This window comes from Ornithorhynchus anatinus, chromosome X1 (assembly GCF_004115215.2).
Source record: "Ornithorhynchus anatinus isolate Pmale09 chromosome X1, mOrnAna1.pri.v4, whole genome shotgun sequence".
NCBI classification, from domain to species: Eukaryota; Metazoa; Chordata; class Mammalia; order Monotremata; family Ornithorhynchidae; genus Ornithorhynchus; species Ornithorhynchus anatinus.
The window spans coordinates 87,621,760-87,647,255 of record NC_041749.1 but is presented as its reverse complement, the minus strand read 5'-3'; the positions used below and the strand labels follow the sequence as shown (position 1 = coordinate 87,647,255).

Sequence of the window (25,496 nt, the reverse complement as noted above, 5' to 3'; positions counted from 1 at the left end):
AGGCCCATGCTCTTTCCACTAGGTCGCACTGCTTCTTGACGTGGTAACACAACAGACCCGTGAGCATTATCTCTTTTCTCACCTGCTCCGGCTATAGCTGCTTCACTCCCTCAGCTTCGACTTGAGTATTTCTCTGTGCGTGTGAAAGGGAGTGAGTGTGATGGGGGTGGGTGCGAAGAGGTGCCAGATATGAGGGGAGAGGGGTGCTTCAGGTGAAACCTTGCGACTCCAGAGGTATGGTTTCTAACCTCCTGTTTTAGATGATAAGATCCATGTTTTCAGGGTTCAGGCCTTTCCCTTTCATTTATCTCTAGATCTAAGGTTCGAACAAGATGCCCCATACCCAGGGCAGAGTGAATGATGAGAATGATAATGACATGGATGATGATTATGGTGGTGATAATGATTGATGCTCAGAATCATGATCGTGAGAGATCCATGACTTCCTGAGGCTGGGAATTCAGAATGGTTATGGCAATCCTGCAAAAAAGGCTTTTTCCAAGGGTCTGAGGAAGGAAAATGATAAAGCTGGGTGGGGAGGATTCAAAGCTGGAAAAGTGCTTACGGTGTGCAGAGCACTTTACTAAGTGTTTGGGAGAGTACACTGTAATAAAGTTGGTAGATACACATTCCCTGTTCATAAGGAGCTCACAGTCTAGAGGGGGAGACAGTCATTAAAATAAATTACAGCTATGGACATAAGTTCTGTGGGGCTGAGAGTAGGGTGAAAAAAGGATAAAAATCCAAGTGCAAGTGCCAATCCTTTAGATTTTGATGAGATCGGTTCAGATGAGAATGGAGCCACACTGAAGAAATGGGCTGCAGTATTTTTCCTTTTCTTCTTCTTCTGAGCTCAGTGGGTACTTCTGTATACCTTCCCTAACAAAAGTTTGGGGTCCAGAATTCCTTCTCCCTCCCGGTACATCAATCACTTCACTTGGATCTGTAACCTTTGGGCATCTCATATTCACCCCACTCTCCACTCCAAAGCACTTATGTACTCATTCATATATTATTTATTTATATTTATGTCTGTCTCCCCCTCTAGACTGTAAACTCACCGTGGGCAGGGAACGTGCCTACTAACTCTGTTGTACTGTGCTCTCGCAAGCACTTAGCACAGTGCTCTGCAGACAGTAAACACTCAATAAATACTATCAGTTGATTTTTTTATGGTATTTGCTAAGCACTTAATATGGGCCAGACTCTGATTGGTTGATTGATTAAATGGTTCAACATACAGTTGGGGGCCCCAGAGAAAATGATTTTCAGTTCCACCTCTGCATCATAGACACCATCACGATCACTATGAGGTTTTTCAGATTGAGGATGTTTGGCACTAAAGCTGAGAAAGCCTTTGTGCAGTATGATGACTGGGTCAGAACAATGATTTCCCCCCCAGGATTCTGTATGTGAAAACAGCAACAGGATACTTGCCACTTATTCTCCTAACTATTCTAATATTCCCTGACTATCCTAATTTTCTCTCAAATAGCCCAGTATAGAGCTTTTGACCACAAATTCATCCAACCCCTCTTGAACTTCCTGACATTTTTGGTCTGCACAGCTTCCTCTGGGAATGTCCACTGAGAAGCAGTGTGGCCTACTGGAAAGAGCATGGGCCTAGGAGTCAGAGGACCTGGATTCTACTCCTGGGCCTACCACTTGTCTGCTGTGTGACCTTGGGCAAGCCACTTAATTTACCTGTGCTTCAGTAACTTCATCTGTAAAATGGGGATTAAGACTGTGAGCTCTATGTGGGACAAAGACTGTGTCCAATCAAGTATCTTCCCCAGCACTTAATACAGTGTCTGGCACATAGTAAGTTCTTTACAAATACCATAACACCCCTCCCCGCCCACCCCCCCGTAAAGAAGTGTTTCCTTTTGTTTGGAACCTCCCACCTTGAAGGTTCAATGGATATGCTCCCTCACCCTGGTGGTGTGGGATTTAGGGAACAGGTCTGTGTTTGTTCTGTCCACACCCTTTGTGATTTTGTACACATCAATCATTTCCTCTCTCAGCTTTTGGCTCTGCCGACTGAAGTGTCCTGATATTTTCTACTTCTCTTCAAACCTCATCTGCTCCATTACATTGATCATCCTGGTAACTGGGGCACAGGGTGGAAAAGGCCCCGGAAAATCACACAGTACCGGGCTTCAACGCTGGGGCCTTACTCTTGCAGCTCTTGCTGTAGGAAGAAGCATTTCCACGACTGATGGGGCCCTAGAGTAGTGTAGCTGGTCTTGGCTCTCCTAAAGAACTTAAGGGAAGTGGAGGAGCGTGGTAGAAGCCAACAGAAAGCTTTCTTGGATCGCATCTACTAAACTCTATTGTATTGTATTTTCCCAAGAATTTAGTACAGTGCCCCGCACACACACACTGATTGATTGATCGATTGATTCTTTGAACACCTCACTGCAGGCTCAGGATTGGAGACACCTCAGTCCTGTCATGGCAGCTACCATTACTGCTCTCTTTGAAGGGGTGATGGAAAAAGTAAACAATAAACCAATAAAATTTGAAAATTCAGCAGGTTAGCACAGTGGAATGAAAATGAGCATCGATCATAACTGACCTTTCATTTACATTTTCTGCCGAAACCGGGAAATAACGGCGGCGTCTAGGAAATCATGTCTTCCAATTTCACCCACTCTCACTGTTCTATTCAAGACGGGGCGGCGATGACATTACCGTCCTGAATCAAACTAAGTGGTTACTATGGTGTCAGGCTGAAATTATGAATCTCTGAAATGGCCAGCTTGGAGAACCCAGCAGCAGTGGCACATAATTAAAATTGGGAGGGAGAGAAAAGAAGCTACATTGTATCTGAATAGCAGCAAAATTGCACTTCCGAGCACTGGTTAAAAAATAGACTGCTTAGAAATGCAGTTAAATGCATAATCAGTACCAGGAACAATGCACTTCTCCGCTGGCTTATTGCTGGTCTCAGTTCTGCTGTAACATTTGCTTTCTCCTCTTTTCCATCCTGTTTCTCCCCCAAAAGTAGTTATCTGGGATGATGCAAGGCAGGGGAACATGCCTGCCCTCTTCGTCCTCATCTCTAGTTTGAAACACCTGCAAACCCCCTTCCCCTTCCTGCCTTCCGTCCTAGCTTCGGCCAGACCTTCTCAGGGAAAACCCAGGAACAGAGATGATTGAGGACACACAGCAAACAGAGGCTGGGAAGTTGAGAAGCAGGAGTGATTTGGTAATTTCAGCAGTCATTAGCCAAGCTCATTGCCGGTTTGATAGATCTGAGCTGCTTTGTTACAGTTAAGCGGACTGATTGTGGAACACAGAAACATATTTAGCGACATGACGGCTAATTTAGAAATAGAGAGGGGGAAAAATGAAAATGAAAAAGGATGCATGTGGTGCCATAATTAGATCTCCATCCCCCTATCATCTCCGCAGATCTCTTGTTAGCATTGGTCGATTTTTATGTTGGCCATCACAATGGGGATTTCAGTCTCCCAGGTTGTATTGTGAAATTGCTCCTCTGGAATTTTTCCATCTGGAATTGAGTGGGGATGGAAGGTGAGTGTTGGTCTTGATGGATTTCAGAAAACTCCAGACGTATTTTTTTCATCAGTCCTTGAGCCTCACACATCACTGATACTCTAGGCACCACATCACAACACCTCATGGACCACTTTAATCTGGACGTCCAGACCCTTTGCCTCTCTTTTACCACAGCCAAGGGAGAAGTCGATTTAGAGGCCCCATCCCCTGAAGGTATGACCTGCCTGGTTAGGCTTCAGAATGAGGTTGCCAAGATATTCCATTTCGGAAAGCTTTAATGACTCCCGCCAATTTGAATCCGCTTTGAGGCCCAATCCAGGATTTTCTGTCCATTTCAGGGGAAGCTACTGTATCTTTAAAGATGGCTCCTAGCCCTGTCCAAATTAGACAGAAAGAGCACGGGCTTTGGAGTCAGGGCTCATGAGTTCGAATCCCAGCTCTGCCACTTGTCAGCTGTGTGACTGTGGGCAAGTCACTTAACTTCTCTGTGCCTCAGTTCCCTCATCTGTAAAATGGGGATTAAGACTGTGAGCCCCACGTGGGACAACCTGATTCCCTTGTGTCTACCCCAGCGCTTAGAACAGTGCTCGGCACATAGTAAGCGCTTAACAAATACCAACATTATTAGACAATAAAACCCCAAGAGAAGGCAACAGAAGGAACCAATCTGGAGGGGGGTTGCTGAATGGGAGTACTGTGACCAGGGGTCTTTTAAGTGTATTGAGTTCAACTAAAAGAGTCCTTTCTCAATCCCACAGCTCCTTACAGCTGTCACCCCATCTCCCAGCTCCCATTCCTGTCCAAACTACTGGAACGGGTTGCATACTTCGGCTGCTTCCACATCCTCTCCATCAACTCTCTTCTTGATCCACTGCCCCGAGATTTCACTCTCTAAACTCACCAGAGATCTCCTTGCAGCCAAGTCCAAGAGGCTACATTCTAATCCTCCTCGACTGCTTAGCTGCTTTGGATGCTGTGGACCACTCTCCAAAAATCTTATCAGGCCTCGGTCTGCTTATACAGTTCTAATCTGGTTCTCCTCCCACCGCTCTTGCTGGGCCATCTCAGTTTCGCCCACTGGCCCCTCTGCTGCCTCTCATGAGCATTTTGCAAGGTTCTATATTGGATCCCCACAAACTTCCCACTCTACACTCCCTCAAGGAGGTCATCCGCTTACATGGTTTTGCACCTATTTCCATACAGACGACTCTCAAATTTACCTCTCTGACATTTCATCCCAACTACAATCTCACATTTCCATGTGCCTCCAGGATATCTCCACATGGATGTACTTCAGGCAGGTGAAACTCAGCATAAGTAAAAATGGAACTACTCCTCTTCCCCTCTCCACCTCCCACCCAAGCCACTTTTTTTTCTTATGTTACTTGTTAAGCACTTTCTATGTGCCAAGCACTGCATTAAGTGCTGGGTACTACCAACTCTCTTATGATGTACTCTCCCAAGTACATTACACTCTGCACATGGTAAGCACTTAATACATATGATTAATTGATTGATACAAGATAATCAGGTTGGACACAGTGCCTGTTCTACATGGGGCTCACTTTGCTGTTTATGTTGATAATGCCACCATCCTCCATTTCCCAGAAGTCTGCAACCTCTGGGTCATCCTGGACTTCTCACTATCTTTCAACACTCACATTCAATCTACTGCCAAATCCTGCCAGCTCTTCCTACATATTATCTCCCAGATCCGGGCAAAAAGAGAACAGGCAAAAAGAGAACAGACCTTATTTTTCGTTTTTTCTCTTCTCTATCACTTTCTGTCCTACGCTTCACTTTTGGTGAGAAGGGAGGAGGAAGAGAGAATAAAGTGGGCTCAGCTGCCAGAGTGTTTTGAGTTCAATGGCTTAGGTTGCTATTTTAAGACTAGCTTTTAATTTTGGGTGCTAAAATGGTAAAAAAAAAAATCTTCTTTGTTTTGAAGCAATATGCTATCTTTATCTATCACAATATTTCTTACACCCAAGATGTTCAAAGCAGCTTGCAGGTTTTATTCCCTGAAGCTTTCTTCCCCAGTGTGAGGTGGGTAAGGGATGAATCAATCAACCAGTGGTACTTACTGAGTGCTTAGCGTGAGTTCAGAACACCATACTGAGTGCTCGGAGAGTACCATAAAATAGAGTAAGTAGGCATGTTCCCTGCCCATGAGGAGCTTATAGTCTAGAGGAGAAACTTATGTGAGGTTCTTACCTTTCATTTACAGAGGGTGAGACTAGATCTCACCTTGAGTGGCCATCAGCTGGCCACGTCCCCACTGTAGTCACTTATGAGAACACTGCTGGTTATATTTTCCTCTCCCAAGCACTTAGTACAGTGCTCTGCACACAGTAAGCACTCATTAAATACCACCTATTGATTGATTTCTCCTAAGTCAGAGTTAATGGGACAGCACAACACGGTCATCACAATACTGGGATCTTGGTCCTAGTTTCATTCCTGCAGGACAAATGACTAAGGGATTAACGGCAATCCCATTTCAGTCCATACTGAGTTTATCGTGTCTCCCCCTTGCTTCCAGGAAAAGCACTGTTGGAAAAAGTTTGAGAAAAGAAGGATTGCACAATGTACTGGAAATGTGAAAACGGTCCCAAATTGGGGGCTTTATTCTCAATTCCCCAATTCATTTTTTCCCAGATTGTCCAGGACTAGTGACTAGGACTATCCATTGATACTGAATCTTCCCCATTCTACAGCTTAGCCAGGGGAAAAGCCTGTTACGCTTTCGTAGGCTGCAGTTTCCTCAAGAGATGTATTAAAGGCCACCACTTTTCTACCTTCCCAGCCAGCAGGTCAGAGCTACCCCCTCATCACTTGTCCTCACTGAAAATGTCCCCAAGATGATCAGGGGCTGGACCAGCTTCCAGAGGAGGATCAGTCAATCAATCAATAGCATTTATTGAGTGCTTACTGTGTGCAGAGCACTGAACTAAACATTTGGGAGAGGATAATACAACAGAGTTGGTAGTACCCTGGCTTTGCTAATCCTAGAGGAGAGGCTCCAGATTCCCTGACCTTGAGTCTCAACAGACTAGGAGCTCTGTGATTAAAGAAAAATATTCAGAAAAGAGAAATATTTGACCAACTCTTCTGTGCTTTAATTAAAATTAATACTATATCTTATTGAAGCAGAAAGCCCAAAGCTGTGTATGTAACAGAATATATTTAACCAATTAGCTAAGTCAAACAAGGCTGTCTAACCTTAATCATGGCCCTCACCATTTCCCTGTTACGTCAAGTGTTGCTAATGCTATTATGCTTTTGACAAGTGGTCCCAGCTAAATGCACAATCAATAATGTATCAGAGAAAGTTATGACTGGGCCTTGGGAAAAGAAAAGAAGGAAAAAAATTAGAAGTGAGCTACTTCATCTCTTATTCTAGCTCCATTCATCTAGTGATCTCAAAGCACAAGACACCATCATCATCATCATCACCACTGAATATTTTTCTTGGGTGCCCACATTGTACTGGGAATTGTAGACTTACTCTATATCCACACACCCAAAGTGCAGCAGTCATCACACAGTTCGTATCATTCATTCATTCAATCATATTCATTAAGCACTCACTGTGGGCAGAACACTGTACTACGTGCTTGGGAAAGTACAATACAACAATGAACAGTGACATTCCCTGCCCACAGAGAGTTCAAAATCTTTGGGTGGAGGGGGGAGAGACATCAATACAAATAAATAAAATCACAGCTATATACATAAGTGCTGTGGGACTGGTAGGGGGAGTGAGGAGAGCAAAGGGAGCAAGTCAGGGTGACACAGAAGGGGTTGGAAGATGAAGAAAAGTATCCAAAGATATGGTCCTGGCCCACAGGGAAAGAGGATAGCAGATCACCAACAGAAACAGACTAAGGGGCAGGTAAAGGTGGCACTCTTCCTCCTCCATACCCACTCAGTCTGGGCACTGTAATATTCTCAGAACCCACAATGTGTTTCATTTTGAATTTCGTGAGACATGTCCTGATATCTCTCTCTCTCTCCCTCTCTCAAAATCTTTCATTCTAACACTATGTACTGAACATGAATGGATTCTCAAAGAGCCAGAAGCTCTGGCTCTCCAAGGAGGAGAGAGAGAATGCAGGACTGGAATGCATGTGAAACTGCAGAAAAAAATGGCACACTATAGTAAGAGCCTCATATTGATTTTAACCTGTAAAGAGAAGGTGAAGGGAAACCAGGGATTACTCATGGGAACAGTGATGGAGCCAGGGAATGCAGGGCCCAAGGAAGGTATGGGAATGAGGTAATTCCATCGCTCCAGGGGATTCTGGGATGTCTACTCTCCCAAAATGCTGTCTGGGAAGCAGACTGTATGTTTTTTTAATGTGGCATGTATTAAGCACTTCTTATCTTCCAGGCACTGTACTAAGCGCTGGGAAGAAATAAGCTAATCAGATTGGACACAATCCCTGTCCCACATTGGGGCTCACAGTCTTCATCCCCATGTCACAGATGAGGTAACTGAGGCACAGAGAAGTGCCTTATCCAAAGTCATACAACAGAAAAGTGACAGAGGCGGGATTAGAACCTGGGTCCTTTAAACTTCCAGGACTGTGCTCTATCCACTAGACCACATTGTTTCTCATTTTTAGGACTATACATCCCAGAGACTCTTGGGACAATGGTGGTAACATAAGGTCAGCTTGTGAAAGTGACAATCTCCAGAGTCATCACATTGCTTGTGGTGGCTTGGCTGCTGCCACTTTTGTGCCACGGGTTGGTAGGCTTGGGCACTGCAACCAATGTGGGGCCCTCAAAAACTCAGAACTGTGAGTGCCCACCCAGCTAATTTATTCCTGATTTGGTACTGCCTAGGAAGCATAAAGAGTCCAAGGCTTAGAGTGATTGAAAATGGAATCTGTGCTTTCTAGGCACAAATCAACACAGATATGCATGAGTCTCAGAAGAAAGAGACCAAGTGTTCTTGGGGTGGAGAACCAAGTGGTTGACTTGCCTAAGGTCATTAAGTGAAAAGTGTCAGATCAGAGACCAGAACTAGGACATTCCCTTTTACTCTCACCTACTCTCTTGTACACTATTAAGTGCTTAGTACAGTGCTCGGTACCCAATAAGTGCAATTGTATTAAGCACTTGGGAAAGTTCAACAGAAAGAAGAGGCATGTTCCCTACCCAGAGGGAGCTTACATTCTAGCATTGGAGACAGATAACCAAATATTTACAAATAGGGTCATCAGAATCTAAGCATTCTTCGCTCCCATTCCCATAAGTCTAAACCTTAGCTTCTTGAATTTTTCTTGAGAACTACTCTCAGAGAGCAATATCTTCCCTGGGTTCTACTGTCAAGGTCCCCAGCCTCAGAGTCCCCAATAGCACACAGTCCCAACCTTTTCAGCCCCCAGGTTCAAACACAACAGCACCCTCACAGAGACCTCATTTTCTCATTTCATCCTTCCAACCTCCACCTTCACCCAGCTCTGACTTCCATGAAGTCACCAGTCTCCCTGCTTTCCCCATTCCTTGGTGCTCTTTTATTCACCCTTTGGTTCTCACACCCCTCACATCTACCTCACTTTTATGAGGGCAAAAACAGTCCTGATGTGAAACTGGTGAGGACACATTCAATTGTGCATCTGCTGGAACAGAGAGCAGAAATGGGCCCCGTTAATGACAGACAAAACAGATTCGGTCCTCAAAGTAGAAAATATCAGCAGATTAGAAAAGAGTTTAGATCAACTGGGCTGGGGGGCCACAGGTGTGAAGCAGCAGGTAGCAAGGGTCTGGCCACGGGGTCCAGGTTGGGAGCGCCTCTGCCCCCTTCCTCAGGGACCCCAGGGCTGCCCAGCACTCACAGCACAGGCCCCATCCACCCCTTCTCTCTTCTCCGTGCTCTGGGGCAGGTTGCTCCTTAGAACCGTGACAGCCCTGTCATAGAGCTACATGGCCCACCTACATCAGTCCAACCGCCCTCGGTTTCCAATTTGAAATTTCCAATTTCCAAAACTGCCCCAGATTCTCCAGCTCAGTGGGGATTCTGGCTGCACCTGGGCGTTCCAGGATCTCTGGGATTCTGAGCCGCCAGGGAGGTATTGAGGCTCCACGTCAACCAGAAACTCATCACCACTGTTTTTAAAGTACTCAATCACCTTGCCCCCTCCTACCTCACCTCACTACTCTCCTACTACAAGTCAGCCTGCACACTTCGTTTCTCTAATACCAACCTTCTCACTGTACCTATATCTCATCTATCTCGCCTCCAAACTCTCACCCACGTCCTGCCTCTGGCCTGGAATGCCGTCCCTCTTCATATCAGGCAAACAATTGCTTTTCCCCACTTCAAAGCCTTATTGAAGGCACATCTCCTCCTGACTAAGCCTTCCTTTCCTCTTCTCCCACTCTGTTCTGCATCAGCTGGATTTGCTTCCTTTATTCATCCTCCTTTCCAGCCCCATTAGCACTTATGTACATTTCTGTAGTTATTTATATTAATGTCTGTCTCCTCTTCTAGGCTGTAAATTTGTTATGGGCAGGGAATGTGTCTGTTATATTGTACTCTCCCAAGTGTTGAGCACAGTGTCTGTACACAGTAAGTGCTCAACAAATACAATTGACTGACTGACTTCCGCAAGAGGAAAGGTTGGAATCTACCAGTGGCAAACGAATCTGCCTGGGGCCGTTCCCCAACTGATCACTGAATATTTACCCTGACACTGCCTGGCTCTGCCTGGATGACAGCCAGCTTGTGGGTTCTGAGGAGAGGAGAAATTGGGCCTGGTATTTTGGGGTCCTAAAGTGGAGATAAAAGTTGGTGGAGCGGCCCGTAGCCGTGCAAAGATTAGGGATGTTAGATGGTCCACCCCTAACCATAAGGAGGGATGTCTGGGAGGGCAACCCAGCCTCCCGTAGTCTCACCATTGGAGATGGAATCCTGGGTTGGAGAGACCCTGGGGCTAATCTAGTAACGGCTCTGTTAATGGGCCTGTATCCTAAAGGGAAGGCAGAAAGAGAAGTGGAGGAATGAAAGGGGGAGGAGTAAAGAGGGGAAGGGAGGAAGGGCGGGGAGAGAGAGAGAAAGAGAGAAGGCAGTTCCTTCTTTACTACCATTAGTGCTGCTTTGTTCTGTCCCTGCTCTTCACAGCTGCCTGCTCCCAGCATTAGTACCTGGGCTGAGTTAAGTGGGCGTGGGTAGCACCAGGCAGTGGCAAGTCGTATCGGGCAGCCACGGTCACCTCCCAGTGCCCCTACTGGCCCTTCCAGGTCATGGGTAGGCATTTCTGGAGTTTTGGGTCCTACCAAAAACTCCCATCCACAGCCTGGAAGGAATATTTTAGCTGTAGCAGTGGTGGTGGCAGCTATGATTGTTGTTGCCCCTGCTGAAAAAGAGGAGGATGCATCCTGTTTTTAAATGGTTTTCAGTCAGTGGTATTTATGGAGCGCATACTGTGTGCAGAGCACTTGGGAGAAAGTAGGTAGAGGGCTTCGTACAGTGCTCTGCACACAGTAAGTGCTCCATAAATACCACTGATTGATTGGATTTTCCACCTCACCAACTACATCACCCCCACACACCCCCACCCCCGCCCCAGCTGCAGAGACCAGACCCTACCACTTGACACTCATCTGAACCACCTGACCTTTCCCTGAGCAGCTCCCCAAATGTTTTCAGTCGCCCATGGCGGCAGAGCCATTGCCAGATCGGACTAAGATCTCAGCAGCCCAAGAACTCCCACCTCTCTCTGGGAGATGGAGCCATAAGGCTTTATAAGATAATTATCTTACTTCTCCACAGATTCTCTTCATTCCCACCATCAATTAAAGAGAAGAAGCGGGAAAAAGGGAGAGGAGGAAAGTCAGGAGAAAGGAAATGGAAAAAAATAAAACCCTGGTGTTATTTACTCCTCTTCAGCTGACATTAAAAGCTCTCTTTAAGGGCCAGTGGGTTATTAACTTCCTGTCGGCTGCCACAGTGATATGCTGTGACATATTGTCACCACATTCTAGCGAAGCCTTAAACATTAATTGGGAAGTAAGATGAGTGAAGCGGTTTTAATGAGATACCTTGTTGTAACTTCTAACTTTACACATTATTTACAGTGATTCCACTAATGGTTCTATCCATCAGGGGGGAGGAGAGAGGGAGATGGAAAAAGGAGAGAAAGGGGGGGGAGAGAAAGAAAAGATGAGAATAAGCCAAGGAGTGAGGAAGTCGGAGAAGAAAATGAGGAGGAACCAAGAGAAGAATTCAAAGGAAATGGTTGGGGGGGGTGGGGACTAAATAGGTCATGGGAAAGATAGAGGCCAATCTCTGCCTCTTCACTTTAGGTCTTGCACAGCAGTAACCAATCTGGGTGTCCCCTGAGAACACAAGTATGAAGACCAGGCCACATTACTTGGGTTTTGTTCTGCCTTATCCCCAGCCATCTGCTCAAGTTGGCTTCTGGGCAGCCTTTACCAAGTAAGAAACTAGTACTCCCTTCAGAACCGCTCCGGACCTCATCTTCACCTAAAAATAATAATCATAATAACTGTGGTATGTGTTAAGCATTTACTATGTACCAAGCCCTGTACTAAGCACTGGAGCAGAGACAAGATAAGCAGTTCGGACAAAATTCCCATCCCAAAGATAAGGCCAAGCTGCTATGAGTTCACCCCTTCAGGGAGGGCAGCTGTGGAAGGGGAGAGTTGGCTAGCATTCATCTCTATGCACAGTCTGTCTCCCAAACAGAGAAACTCTGGTGACACAATTAGATCCATCACATTTTTCCCCCATAGGAGAAATCAGGAACACATTTTTGCTTCCAGAGGCGCTGGAGACTCTAAATCAAGCAATTTTTTTTCTGGAATCTCAAATCAGTTTGTTCCTTTCCTCCTCTTTTCTTTCAAGTGCTGCCCTGATGTAACAGTCTCCAGTGGAGGTGGGAACTGAACCCAAGTGTCTTGGAGCCCAGGTCTTTCCCGTATCTCCCCCATACTTTTCACCCACTCTCTTACAAATGAGTTCCTCACTTGGGGCCTCTTCAGGAGCAATGAATTAGAAGCCTCAGCCTTATCTCTCTAATAGTCCAAGGGAGGCTTCTGTCACACCACAGATACAGAGCCAGGTGAGTGTTATTGCTTAATTACTATTATTATTATTAGACAGCAGAAACCATCAGGGTTACTTAGTTTGTGGCTTAATGGAATTGGGTTTTTAATACTGTCAAATATGGAGAGTATTTGCTTCGCCTTATTGGCCCACAGGGGCAGCATGGAGCGGAGTTGGCAGGAAGAGTGAAATGGGCCACGAGGAACACAATGGACAAATTCAATCAATTGACTGATTGATTCATTGATTAGCACATTTCACTCTCCCTAGTATTCAGATTTTAAACACGAATCTCTCCTCAGAACGTTTTTCTGCGGGGTTTCTTTCCAAGATCAAGGCAGGTTGAGGATATTAACCCAAACTAAGCCATCCCACACCTGGCCCAGCTGCCAGTGAAAGCCAGCTGTGTCCCTGCTTTCCCTTCTCCTCAACCACCACACACACACACACACACACACCCCAGCTCCCACTCCTACCACTAGGCCCAGGCCCAACGCTTTCACTTTCCATATTAAAAGTTGCAATCTGAACTTATCTCCCATTACCTGTCAAGGTTGGCATCTCTTTAATTATAACGTTGGTGGGTTTCTTTAGGCACCATTTAATTCTCTTTGACAGCCACCTATTTAAAATGAAAGTCAAACATTCAGAACTTTGTTTAAGAGTTGAGTCGTGCAAGAGATGCACTAATTGCCAGATGTTGTTCATCTAGCTCTGATATGTTACCCCCCACCCCTAAAGAAAGAGACTGTTTCTGTCAATGCTCTCTTAATGAAACAGGCAGAATAGCATGTGTGTGTATATATTTGTGGTATTGCATACAAGTGAGTGATTATACAGTGAATATCTCTCCAGGTCCAGTTCATGATTGTTTCAAAACCTAGAAGAGAAAAAGCATTTCCCTATGGAGCCACCATCTAAATACCTGGTTGGTCATTTCAAGAAGTGAATGACTTTGCCAGTGATGGAACATTTCTCAGGGGCCTGAAATAGGTGAATTTATAGTTGCCCAGGCCTGGCAGCTTTAAGGGATTTTGTTTGTATGATTTGGGGAAATTTTATTGGCACCTGGGCTGGGGGCCACACTCTCTCCCAATACTTTGCATTCCTGTCCTGCTGAACATGGAGTCCCAACTCCTGAGGCTAATTCGATTCTGCAGATGATTCTTTCTCTACATAGGATTTTGGGTTATATACCTCTTCTTTTTGAGCCGAGGTTTTCTTACCCATAAAACTGCAAAAGAGCAAGGGGTTTAAAGCCTGGAAGTTCCAATATTAAGACTCGCCCCCATCTGGCTCCCTCCCCAACCCTTAATTCCAGATGGACGCTTTACTGTGGAGGAGCTCAAGGGAAATTTCACTGTCCCATCTTGGGCGAATAAGACTCTAGAAAGCTGAGTGTGACAGGCAAATGGGGGTAGTTAGCTAAGACATGTCAGAGGAAGAGGGCGCCAGTGATTCAGTACCAACACTCAGTGATATTTATTGAGCACCTAGAGTGTGCAGAGTGAGGTACTAAGTGCTTGGCAGAGTACAACAGAAACAGCTGACATGGTATCTGCCCTAGAGAAGCTTACAATCTAGTGGGAGAGACAGACATTAAAGTAGATCACAGGAAAAGGGTAAGCAACCGCCGAAGAAGCTGCATAGCCTAGTAGAAAGAGCAAAGGCCTGGGAGTCAGAGGACCTGGGTTCTAATCCCAGGTCTGCTACTTACCTGCTATGTGGACTTGGACAGTTCATGTTACTTCTCTGTGCCTCAGTTACCTCATCTATAAAATGGGGTTGAAATACCTGTTTTACCTCCTACTTAGACTGCAAACCCCATCTTCTATCCACGCCAGAGCTTAGTACAGTGTCTGGCACATCATAAGTGCTTAACAGATACTATGATTATTACTATTTACATGTTTAAACTCTGCTGCTGCGACTACTTTCTGTTCAGGCCAGGACTGGCCTAGTGGTTAATGATATTGGCTTCCCCATCCTCATTCTCTTTCTCCAACCATCCTGACTGTGTTAACAGTGGCATTTCTCAAAAGAGCAATTGCCCAGTGCCCAAGGTTAATGAACACATCCCCTGGTTCTCCAAGGCTGCAGATCTAAAGAAGTTCACTTAGGGAGATTGTCCCACCAGGTGATCTCCACTGCCCCTACATGATGTAAGCCACTGGGTGGCTTTTGCTCTTCTGCTGCTGCTCCACTCTACCACGGCCACATAGGAATGTCCACAGAAACTCAGTCACCTTAGGCAGGATGGGAGCTGAGCCGAAAAGAGGGTGGGGCTGAGAAGGAAGAAAGAAGGAAAAGGAGAGGAGTGTAAAAAGGGAAAGAGAAGTGAGGCAAGGAGCGGAACTCATCTGTTTCCTCCACCACAACCTCTTTGTCCCTTTCTCCCAGCAGCCATGGCAGAGCAACCTCCCAGGTTGGGCCAGCTCACCTGTGGTCCAGTGCTCACACTTCAGTCTGGGTTGTGGCAGAAGTGGGGGCCCCTGGCCTCATATGCGCTGGCTATCCCGGACCGTATCTCCGCCAGGGCTGCCAGCTGGCTCCAGCCATCCGGTAAATGCCAGATTCACCAATCCCTCCTTTTGTGATCCGGCCCATGGGCTGAGAAGCATATGCATCTCAGCCAGTCATTTTTATGTGTCCTGGAGAAATTCATGCAGGAAGTGGGACCCTCACCCAGATTTTGGGTCTGTCCCGCCTTAAATGGGACATCTAGTCATCTAACCACAGCAACTTTGTGTTCTTCAAGCTTTGACTGCAGTCTGATTGATTCACCTTGGGCAAAGCAATTTCTAACGTTCCCTAGGAAGTATTCTATAGAAACGCAAATTGCCTGCGTGGCACCAAACCCTCCATTAAGCTGTCCCACTTTGTTCCTGCTTTTCCTTCCCCGTCATGGCTGATTACCAGGATATTGAGTTGATTCCTTTACTACTGTGCAGGAGACCCAGGCAACCCAACCCTGCTCTCTGCCTGCTCTGCAGGGTCTGCAGCATGTTCCATGTTGGGGAGGGAGCCCAATCACTGGAAAAACCCCAGCTCCGGGAAAACCAACATGAGGCCGGTGGGGGACTCAGAGAACTAACATCCTGGAAGATCTACACTTTGGAGAGGTCGTGCTGCCCCAGCAGTTATCTTAAAATATCGTTGTTGTCATTTGAGGCAGCATATGAGGCACCGGCATAGAGGAACAAGGAATCCATGTTCCTTCCCGGCCCCTTTTTGCTCCCCCACTGTCAGCTTCCATTGTCACTCAAGAGCTAGAGTTAAGGCATTAACCATCCACCGTAGGGATAGAAATATGACAAACAAAGAAGTTTCTTCCACTTGAAGCCTGTTTCCTTTACGCACGCTTCCCCTCCTCAAATGAGAAGACCCGGAGAGGGGGTTGTCAGGATAAGATTTCTAGTGTGAGTAGTGAGATTTCCACAGGATTGAATCACTTGGGGGAAGAGGTGAATGAAACACATTTGCTCTGTTTTCTAACTCGGAAGTGGCCCTGAGGCTGGGGAGGACAGCGGTGAATCCTGAGAGCTTGATTGGGTGTTTTATTATTTTTAATTTTATGGTACTTAATGCACCAAGCACTGTATGGGGGTAGGTACAAGATGATCAAGTTGGACACAGTCTTTGTTCCACATGGGGTTCACAGTCTAAATCAGAAGGAGGAAGATTTAATCCCCATTTTACAGATGAGATAACTGAGGCACAGAGAAGTTAAGTAACTTGCCCAAGGTCACACAGCAGACAATTGGTGGAACTGAGGTTAGAACCCAGGTCTTTCTGACTCCCAGGCCCATGCTCTGTTCATCAGGCCATGCTGCTTCACTTCCTTTGCTCATGCTCAGACCACTGTCCCCATTGCTCAGAAGATCCTACCAATATTCCCACCTTGGCTTCTGGAAGGTTGTTTGCCCCTGGGATCAAATTGACATTGACACCTTGTTCCCCTTAATCCTAAACAGAAACCAGAGGGGAGGCGGAACATAGAAAATAAAAATACCAGATATAAAGGCATCTGGTACCCTATCTGTGCTAGACAGGAGACAGACCAGCTGAACACCAGACTGATAGCGGATGCTACCTTATCTCCTTACCCACTCTCTACCCTAGCTTCATGCCCTTTTCACCATCTTATGCCAGGGGCAGCCAGCATGCCTCTAAACAGTCCTTTTAACTTGTTGTCTTGCACTTTTGTGTTTAGGTGTATATGCGATGAGAAAGTGAATGCTGGGGAAAAATAGGTTTAAAGATCCTGACAGTGGCCTAGTGGAAAGAACATGGGCCTGGGAATCGTAGGACTTGGGTCCTAATCCTAGCTCTATCACCTGCCTACTGTGTGACCTTGGCCAAGTCACTTAACTTCTCTGTGCCTCTGTTTCCTCAACTGCAAAATGGGGATTCAATAACTGTTCTTCCTCCTACTTAGACTGTGAGCCCCATGTGGGACAGGGACTGTGTTTGACCTGATTAACCTATACCTACCCCAGGGTTTAGAACAGTGCTTGTCACATAGTAAGTGCTTAAGAAATACAATTAAAATAAAAGCCCTGAAGCTCTAGCACAATCCCAGGGTGAAGCTTAGGCAAATCCCAGTAAAAATTAAGCATTGGGAGATTGGGGAGTTAGGAGGGAGATGGAGAATATCTTGTCCCCCAAAGTGAGGTTACTTCAGGGCCACTCCAGCCATCAGAGAGGCCACCAGCCCCCCGGCGGGGGGGGGGGGGGGGGGGGTTTGCCCTTGAAAGACACATTTATTTGTAAACCACGCCTGCGTTTGTCCTGGGTTTGTCAATCAGGGGAATTAAAAAAGTCAGGTAAGTGCAAATTCACCTTAAAGCAAGGCGGGTAGAGCAAGTGAGAACTAAATCGGTAAACCTCTCGGAAAGGCAGATGGATAAGATTGGCTGATCTGTGCTGTGAACACGGATAAGAGTGGTGCCGGGTTTATATGCCTTTCATTTTCTTCTCTGTATTTTAACTAAGTTTACCAAGGTGGAATACCCCCAGGATGGTGGCTATTTTTTTATTTTGATCTTCCCAGAAAAAATGTCCTTAAATCCCCTAATATGGCATGAGGATCTGTTTTTTCCCACCAAAGCCATATGGATTTGTTATCCCTGCCTCTCTGCTTGTCTCCTCTAATCCTAGAATGGCCGCTGGTTAGAATGCTAGCTTTGCTCTCATACATTAGTATTTCCTGGCAAAGCTTTTTGTGTGTTCTTTCTGTGCTATTTCTCATCACACCTCTGTGAACTGGATCCTGTTATCCCCAGACAACAGAATGGAGAGGGACTGGAGCCACAGGGACCGAGTCACCTCACTCGATGACTTAAAATGTAGAGAAAGTGACGGGAACCACTCCTAAGAGTCATGGGATAGGGATGGCAAATGGCTGGGGCAGTCTTGGGGTCTGCCAGCACAGAGCCCCTAGGATATCCCTACCCCAGCTGTAAATGCCTCGGGGATATCACAAAATGCCAGAGAAAACAAGCAGGGGGTTCTTTTTAATCAGTCTTCTCAACCTTTACTACTGACTCAAACCCCACTCAGTTGTAGGGGCTGTTCAGCGGGACAGACCTCAAAAGGTCAAAGCCCTACCCATGAGAAACTTAAATTCATCAAGTTGAAGATGTCAAAGAAACCCTTTCTTTTTGAATCTTCCACCCCTCCCTGCAGTGTGTGCTCAACTTCATCTCTGACTCAGAGAACATGACTCTCTCCCTTGTCACCAAGACCAAATATTTGCCCTCGGATTGGTTTATTTAAAATGTTCAAATTTGGTTCTTTTTCAAAGCAATTGTCTCAGGAGCCAAGAATCAAATGCTGCACCCTGTCTCAAAGACAGTTGAAGATGCACTGGATCTTTCAAAATTATAATGGGGAAGTCAGTTTTCCAAAGATGGGCCTTGTGCCATGTTGAGATTGTAAACTCGTTATGGGCAGGGAGCGTGTCTGCTGATTCTATTGTATCATATGCTCCCAAGTGCTCTAAGCATAGTAAGTACTCAATTAATACCACTGATTGACTGCCTGATTGAGAGGAGGATCGCAGGCTGGAACCAGGAATTCTGGTTAGGGGAAAAGGACACTTGATCCTAGATGAACAAAATGCTCCTCAGAGAAGCCAGCTGGACCCTGGATAGTCAAAATACAACAGGTTTGTCAGGATTGCAGTGAACCTCCAGGATAAAGCTAGGCTTCCTTGCCTCCCTAGTCTGTACTCAGAAGGCTCAGCAGCACACAGTAACAGTCACTGTTTCTCTGCTCATGGCAACATCATCAGAGAACTTTGCCAAGGGGGCACGCATTCTCAGAGGTCCCAACCCTGAAGGGGGTCCTTGTTTCAAAGAAAAGAATCAAGCTCTTCAGTGAAACTAGGCCCACTGATGCTGCCAGCACCTGCCATTGAGCACAACGGGTGGTAGAAATCCTTGGCACCTGTTCTGCTCCTAGTTGTGATTCCGATACCCGGAACTATGCAGCATTAAGTGCTCAAGTGTCCCAGCTATTGCTTAGGAGAATCTCAGTGGCAAATTCCACCCCAAAAGTGCGATAATATGCATCTGGGCAAACAGCCTCAACAGGAAAGGTCCTTATTTGGGGTAATGAGCCGCGGGTCCAAGGCAACAGGGCAGGAAAAATGAGTCTAGAGACCCTCCCCTTGCCAGCCCCATCCTATCAATCCATTTTCTAAGTAGTGAAGAGCCTGTCTGTTCAGCGTGCATGCCGTAACAAGGGCCGTTATTATTTACAGGGATAAATTTTATTATTTACAGGGATAACTAATAAAATGAATAATGATAATATTTGTTAAGCACTTACTATGGGCCAAGCACTGTACTAAGCCCTGCATAGATACAAGATAATCAGATCAGACAGTTCTCATCCCACATGAAGCTCACAATCTAAGAAGGAGGAAGAACAGGTATTCAAATACAGCTCAGGTGAGTCAGAGGCTGGTGCTGGCTTGTGCTTGTTAAACTGGGATACTCCAGTCACCCAATCTGCATACAGACACAAAACAGCCCAACCCCCTCTCCTGTGCCCGTTGCTGGGGAATGGGGAAAACATCTCCAAATTGTTCCTATTTCAATGACTTGGAATTGGAGAAGAAAGGCTAGGTCTCGAGTTTTTTGTTGTTGTTTTTAATCTTCAGGGGCGACAGGGACAGGGGCTTCCGGTTTTAGCATCTGTTCCTACCCAGCTTACACCCCTTCACTCCTTCCAAACTCACCTAACTGTACCCTGCTCCAACTCCTTGCTCTCATCATCTCCCCTGCCTAGAACTTCTTGCCCCTTCAAATCCCTGCCACTGGAGAACAGTAATAATGTACTAATAATTATGGTGTTAGTTAAACACTATGTGTCCAGCACTGGTCTAAGGGATGGGGTAGACACAGGTCAGATTCAGTCTTTGTTCTGAAGGGTATTTCACAGCTGAGGAAACTGAGGCCCAGAGAAGTTAAGTGACTTTCCCAAGGTCACACAGCAAGCAACTGGTAGAACTGGAATTAGAACCTAGGTCCCCTGACTCCCAGGCCTGTGTGCCTTCCATTAAGACTTCAGGGTGAGGGGAGGGCAAATTGACATAGAAAGGAAATTGATAGAGGGATTTCCCTAATCAAACATTTACTGAGTGCTTTCCATGTGTAGGGTACTGTACTAGGCACTTAGGAGAGTACAATATAATAAGGTTGGTAGACACGTTCCCTGTCCACAATGAGCTTACAGTCTAGAGGGACTAGACTAGCTTTCCCTCCTCAAAGATCCCCCTCCCTCACACCCCAAGGTGACCGGATGTTCACATTTAGATGAGGCTTTATGGAAAAATCACTCTGGGGGAGGGATGAGGCAGGGGGTGTAATCTGCTTCCTTCTTTAAGATCTTCAGAATTCAAGCACTTCCACAAGGTGCTCCATTAACACCACCGATTTTATGTTCACACCCCTAAAAGCCAAAGGCTGACTGAAATGTGTGCATCTCAACCAGTGTTATTGCATTTGTTACAGCCTGCATTTCAACCCGTAATAAACTGGCCGGCCCACACCTCCCTCCCACCGTAGGGGTGGAAGGGGCTGGAGAAGAAGAGGAAGGGTCGAGGTAACACCCTACCAGCCCCGGGCTCCTGGATCGGTGGCTGTGTCCACCAGGAAAGCCCCAAATTTGGAGCCCTTCAGGCTGCAGCATCCACCACAGACAGCTCTGGGGGTCCGGCCAAGCCTGGCCAGGGGCTGATGCCTTGACATCACAGATGCAAAGGAGGAGGCAGTGTTGGAGGAAGCAGGTGAGTGCTACCCCCCGTCCTCTGTTCTCTTTCCTCTGTTCTCTTTTCCCCTCCCCACTTTCCTCACCACCCCTCTCTTTCCCCTTCATCCTCTCCCTCCCATCACTTATGGCCCTGCCACCATCTCATTCCCCACCCCACCCATCTTTGGGCCCTGGAGACATTTTGTCGGGGCAGAGATCAGGAAAGATGCAGGTTTTCAGGGCTTCAGCATCTCCCTCAGGACAGATTAATCCAATTACGCATTACCACCTTCCTCCCACTCCCCCAGCCCATAAAACCCCATCCCAAGAGAGCCTGGGAATTTGGGGGAGGGGGGTGGGCACTGTACAGGGGCCACACAAAGGATTTCCATCTATGGGGGCATCACCTCTTACTGTTATTATTGTGATCCTATTTTGTGATTCTTGAAGTGGCAGAGCAGCCTGAATCTCTACAGCGCTGGAGTTTGGCCATACGAGGGATTAATCTTTTAATCAGCACATTAGAGTTTTTCAGCTTACATATTTCCCATTACTAGCACGCTAAGTAATTGCACGATTACTGAAAAAAGTCAAAGGTGCAGAAGGCTAGGGAGGTGGTAGCTGCAACTGTACCCATGGAAGGAGCCAATGAAAAAGCTTTTCTTCAAACACATGCCGAGACTTCTTTGATACTGAGCATGGTTTGATACATTTTATTTCTATTAGAGAATGGGAAGTTGAAAATAACCCAAAGCGACAAGCAGAGTCCATGGGGAGCCTGATCATTTTTGCCACTTGTGAGTGCAGCATACTGATGGCACCAGTGGGTTCCAGCTTCCCCTCAGCCGGCTGTACCCAAGTCCTGGCTGTTCAAGGTAAAAGGGGTGGGGAGATCTTTCACCTCCACCTCCTCCTCACCCAGCAGATCTTTTACCCCGGTTGTCAATAGGCAGTATAACAAAGTGGTTGGAATTTTACCTACACTGAATGCTTTCTTTCTACCCGCAAAAGTCCAAGTCCGGCCATGAGCCCAAGGAGAGCGTGGGGAGGGTGTACTTTATGTTCCTCAATAACAACAAAGCAGTGTTATGACTGGTCAGACCCATCCCCCGTGAATCCAGCCCAGAAGTACGTCTCTGATAGTGGCACCAGGTTGCTGGTTTCAATTATTCAGTCCATCATATTTATTGAGCGCTTACTCTGTGCAGAGCACTGTACTAAGTGTTTGGGAGAGTACAACAGGGTTGGAAGACATGTTCTCTGCCCACAACAAACTTACGTCTAGAGGGGGAGACAGTGTGGCCCAGTGAAAAGAGCACGGGCCTGGGAGTCAGAGGACCTGGGTTCTAATCCCAGCTCCACCTCTTGTCTGCTGTGCAACCTAGGGCAAGTCGCTTAACTTCTCCGTGCCTCAGTTGCATCATCTGTAAAATGGGGATTAAGACTGTGAGTGATAATAATAATTGTGGTTTTGTTAAGCACTTACTATGTGCCAAGCATTCACTAATTCAATAATATTTATTGAGTGCTTACTGTGTGCAGAGCACTGTACTAAGCACTTGGAAAGTACAATTTGGCAACAGATAGAGACAATCCCTATCCAACAACGGGCTCACAGTCTAGAAGGGGGAGACAGAAAACAAAACAAAACAAATAGGCAGGCATCAATAGCAGCACTGTTCTAATTGCTGGGGTAGATACAAGGTAGTTGGGTCAGACACAATCCCTGTCCCACATGGGGCTCATGGTCTTAATCCCTATTTTACAATGAGGTGACTGAGGCACAGAGAAGTGAAGTGATTTGCCCAAGGTCACACAGTAGACATGTGGCTGAGCTGAGATTAGAACACACATCCTCTGCCTTCCGGGCCCGTGCTCATTCCATGAGGTCAAGCTGCTTCAGGGGACGAGTACTGTATCCAACCCGATTATATTCTATCAATATCAATCAATCCCAGTGTTTAGTACAGTGCCTGCTCATAGTAAGTGCTTAACAAATACCACAAAAAAACTCTATTGTCCTCTCTCTGTTTAGTACAGTGTTCCACACAAAATGCTCAATAAAAACCATTGATTGGTTATTGAGCAAGCCAGATTTTAAATCTTTTTAAAGAGGTCATTTGTGATGTTTCTATTCTAACAGCAGGAGAATATCTGGTGTCATGTTTCCATCCGAGCAGACTCCTTTGCCCAGAGAGGACAGTGACCAAAGTCCTCTTTCTAGTACTAGTACCAATAATAGCATATGTTGAATGCCCATTTGGTACAGTGCACTTTACTAGGTACTTGGGAAGTACAGACTAAATGACACATTCTCTGTCCACAAGAAGCTTACACTCTAATGGGGGAGAGAAACACAAATATATTTACAACTAAGGGGAAAAATTAAAGCAGACATATGGCCAGTTGCAAGTCACCCCACTTTCAAGCCCCAGAGCACTTATATCCATATAAATAATTTATCTTGATGTCTGACTCCCCCTCTAGACTGTAAGCTCCTTGTGGGCAGGGAACGTGACAACCAACTCTGTTGTACTGTATTCTCCCAAGCGCTTAGTACAGTGCTTGGCACACAGGAAGTGCTCAATAAACACCACTGATTGAATGATACATGAGTTCTAAAGAGGGTATAAATAAGTTCCCAAGTCCTGACGTTGGCTGAAAGATGTTATGACTCAAGGTGCTGAGAAGTTAACAAGAGAATGTTTGCTGGAGGAGATGGGAATTAAGAAGGTCTTCGAATGTGGAAAGAACTGTGGTCTGTCTGATGTGGGGAGGGAGTTTCTAAACTTGATGATGCAAGGATTAACAGTTTTACAGTGTCACAAGAATAAATCCTTGAACACGAGAAGCTAACCATGTCGTCTTTGCACCCTGATTTCTTCCTAAACTTACATATTCATATCCAAATATGACCTTCATATTTCAAGATGATGCTACTGATCCTAGCCAAGCTGGGGATGTGGCTGAAAAGACTTTGGCACGATTGACAGTCTACTCCACATTATGGGCCTGGAAAGACGATCCTTTTCTGCTTTGAAATATTAGTCACTGGCAGCACCTGATGCTGCTTTCTACTCTGTCTCATGGTCTCCCAATTTTCCCTAAATTCCTGCACAAAGAGAGTAACCCCTTTCCTGATCATTGCATGCCAGGTGAGACTGTCTGCTCCTTTTATCTCCCAGTCGTCTGTGTATCACTGTGCATCAGAATGTCATGGGTTCTAATCCCAACTCTGCAATTTATCTGCTGTGTGACCTTGGGCAAGTCACTTCACTTCCCTGGGCCTCAGTTACCTCATCTGTAAAATGGGGATTGAGACAGTGAGCCCCATGTGGGACAGGAACTGGGTCCAAGCGGATTTGCTTAGTACAGTGCCTGGCACATAAGAAGTGCTTAACAAATACTGTAATTATTATTACTAATCATTATTATCACTGTGTCCCATTTTAGTTCACTATTCATTCTTCTCAGAGGGCCCACCCAGCAATGAGCACTGCCTCACTGCTGGTAAACTCATACCCTTAACCTTAACTCTAACCCTAACAACCACTGGCCTTGAAATCAGTTTGATTTTGATTTGTGACACTGGATTTCTGAGAAACAGCATGGCCTGGTGGAAAGAACATAGACCTATGAGTCAGGGGAACTGGATTTGAATCCCCACTCCACCCTTTGCCTGCTGTGTGAACTGGGACAAATCATCTCAGTTTACGCATCTCTGAAACCTGGTCTCCCTCCCTCTCCTTGGACTGTCATCCCAGGGTGGGACAGGGACTGGGTCTAACCTGAGAAGCAGGGTGGCTTAGCAGATAGAGCACAGGCCTGAGAGTCAGAAGGTTGGGAGTTCTAATCCTGTCTCCACCACTTGTCTATTGTGTGCCCAAGGTCAAGTCACCTCATTTACCTCATCTGTAAAATGAGGATTAAGACTGTGAGCCCCACGTGGGACAACTTGATAACCTTGTATCTATCCCAGCACTTAGAACAGTGCTTGGCACATAGTAAGCACTTAACAAATACCATTTTTATTATCATTATTATTACTTCACTTTTCTGTGTCTCAGTTCATTCACCTGTAAAATGGGGATTAAGACTGTGAGCCCCATGTGGCACAAGGACCGTATCCTACCCGATTACTTTGTATCTACCCCAGCACTTAAAACAGTGCCTGGCACATAGTAAGCGTTTTAACAAATACCATTAAAAAAAAAGAAGCCTGAGGATCTTGTAACTACCCAGGTGCTTAGTACAGTGTTTGGCACATAGTAAGCGCTTAACAGAACCCACCATTATATTTCTCTCATTTCCATTTCTTAGCTCATTGACAATCAGCTGTTGATCTTTTGTCAGGCTGTAGCAACACCGAAGATAGCTATACAACGGGTCAAACATCTTTCGGTGGAATTGTCACAAATTTTCACACACACCCCCCATCCCGTCAAATGAAAGAAGGCTCAAGGAGAGGAAAAAATCCAGCTTCTGGACTTGGAAAGAGCAGCCTGAGAGTGGTGGCACTCACTTACCTCATTAATCTACTACAACCCAGTCTGCACACTCCTCTCCTCTAACTCCAAACTGCTCACTGTACCTCGATCTTTTCTTCTCACCACTGACCTAATGCCCACATCCT

At 46.0% G+C, this 25,496-nt stretch overlaps 1 long non-coding RNA gene across 4 annotated transcripts in view; it reads right to left on the bottom strand.

Annotated features, from left to right (window-relative positions):
- Nucleotides 1-25,496, bottom strand: part of LOC114806603 — a 121,897-nt gene that overhangs the window by 16,647 nt on the left and 79,754 nt on the right. For all 4 annotated transcript variants that reach the window (XR_003754647.2, XR_003754648.2, XR_003754649.2 and 1 more), the window contains exon 2: nucleotides 13,150-13,226. This is a non-coding gene — a long non-coding RNA (uncharacterized LOC114806603). The remainder of the gene's footprint in view (nucleotides 1-13,149; nucleotides 13,227-25,496) is intronic.